The sequence below is a fragment of the Colobus angolensis genome, unplaced genomic scaffold (genome assembly GCF_000951035.1).
Source record: "Colobus angolensis palliatus isolate OR3802 unplaced genomic scaffold, Cang.pa_1.0 Scaffold24, whole genome shotgun sequence".
Taxonomy (NCBI): Eukaryota; Metazoa; Chordata; class Mammalia; order Primates; family Cercopithecidae; genus Colobus; species Colobus angolensis.
Genome location: NW_012115599.1, coordinates 538,327 through 540,697, shown reverse-complemented (window position 1 = coordinate 540,697; position 2,371 = coordinate 538,327).

Sequence of the window (2,371 nt, the reverse complement as noted above, 5' to 3'; positions counted from 1 at the left end):
CATCTTGGTTCACTACAACCTCCACCTCCTGGGTTCAAGCAATTCTCCTGTCTCAGCCTCCCGAGTAACTGGGATTACAGGCACCCACCACAATGCCTGACTAATTTTTATATTTTTAGTAGATATGGGGTTTCGCCATGTTGGTCAGGCTGGTCTTGAACTCCTGACCTCAGGTGATCTGCCCACCTCAGCCTCCCAAAGTGCTGGTACTACAGGAGTGAGCAGCCATGCTCGGTTGTTAAGAATTTTTTTATGCTAGGGAAATTTGTCTATCAACTAGCTCTTCTTTTGTGACATTTTCTCAAGTTGTATTTTGTCTTTTAAAAAACACAGTGGCAAGGGGGCAAGGGGGAGGGGGCAGCTGGGCTAGGTGGCTCACGCCTATAATCCCCGCCCTTTGAGGCTGAGGCAAGAGGATTGTCTGAGGCCAGGAGTTTGAGACCAGCCTGGGCAACATGGCAATGCCCCATCACTATGAAGAAACTTTTTAAAATTATTTATTTATTTATTTATTTATTTATTTATTTTGAGAGGAGTGCAGTGGTGCAATCTCAGCTCACTGCAACCTCCGTCTCCTGGGTTTAAGCAATTCTCCTGCCTCAGCCTCCCAAGTAGCTGAGATTTTATGCACCCACCACCACACCCAGCTAATTTTTGTATTTTTAGTAGAGATAGGGTTTCACCATGTTGGCCAGGCTAGTCTGGAACTCCTGACTTCAAGTGATCTGTCTACCTCAGCCTCCCAAAGTGCTGGGATTACAGGCGTGAGCCACTGGGCCTGGCCAAAAACTTTTTTTTAAATGCAGAGGGGTAGGAAAAAAAAATATGAAACATTTCAAGCCTTTAGACAAGTATAGAGAGTAATAAAAAGAATATCCATATACCCACCACTACTCAGTTTTATCAAACATTTTTACTATGGTTGTTTTGTGTTAAGAAATGAAACAATACAGAAAGTTGACAGCCCAAGTGACCTTCCCTAATCCTATTCCCTTCTCCCTCCCCGGAGCTCATCTTTATTTTGATTGTCATGTTTATCATGCCTAAGAATGCCTTTAGACTTTTACCAAGGTATTTATGTTTTATGTTATACATGGTTAAACCTTTTTTTTTTTTTTTTGGGACAGAGTCTCACTCTGTCACCCAGGCTGGAGTGCAGTGGCCTGATCTTGGCTCACTGCAACCTCCACCTCCTGGGTTTAAGCAATTATTCTGCCTTAGCCTCCCGAGTAGCTGGGACTACAGGTGCACACCACCACATCCGGCTAATTTTTGTATTTTTAATAGAGACGGGGTTTCACCATATTGGCCAGGCTGGTCTTGAACTCCTGACCTCATGATTTGCCCACCTCAGTCTGCCAAAGTGTGGGGATAACCACGCCTGGCCGGTTAAACCTTTTTATAAATAACTTTGCGTTGTGTCAACTTAGCTAAGCTGGAACTACATTTCCCAGAATTTCCTTCCCTGCATGGTTTTGGGCATGATGCTTAGGATACAGAAATGAAGCAGCAGCCATGTTTAGCAGTACAGAGCAGGTGCTATGGCGACTCACACGCATTATGGCAGATCTACTGGCTCATTTTGCTGATGGAGGCAACAGCTGGGCATGTAGGTCCTTCAGCTCCCACCAGACCCTCTTCAGTTTTCCCAGCTCCTGAGCCAAGTATGTGCTTAGTTTCAGAATGAAGGACACCAGACTTCCTTGCATGTCACCTGCATTAACAAAATGAGAGGCTTGGAGGTGGTATGAGACTGAGGCAGGTTTTAGCTTATTCTTGCCCTTCTTCCTATATTCCAGCTTGTCCTCGTTTTCCCACTTCACATCCATCTTTCCCTCCCCAATGCCTGCCTGTGGACTTTAGTCCCAGACCCAGACAAAGAAGTAACATCCTCATAGAGACCTATTACCAGTTCCCACAGTTGTATAAGGTCAAATTCCCATAATAAAATCCTTTATTCTTTGGGGTTGAATATGATGAAAAAAATAAAAATAAATCCTTTATTCTGTCAGGCACAGTGGTGTGCACCTGTAATCTCAGCTACTCGGGAGTCTGAGGCAAGAGAATCATTGAGTTCAGGAGTTCAAGATGTGCCTGGGCAACAGAGCAAGATCCTTATCTCAAAAAAAAAAAATCCTTTATTTTTTGTCACTCCTAGGGGTCCTGCTTCTCTGATCGGATCATGGCTAATAGAGAATCTGCTACCGGACATGGTTCCAAGAATAAAAGAACCTTAGTGGGTGATGGGTTCAGTCTGGGTCATCTAGAATTGATTCTGTGACCTAAATAGATTTAAAGGCATAAATAACCCTTACCAGAGGTTGTCAGGGGTAAAGAGACCACTGGCTCTTCATGGTATGCCATAGGAAAA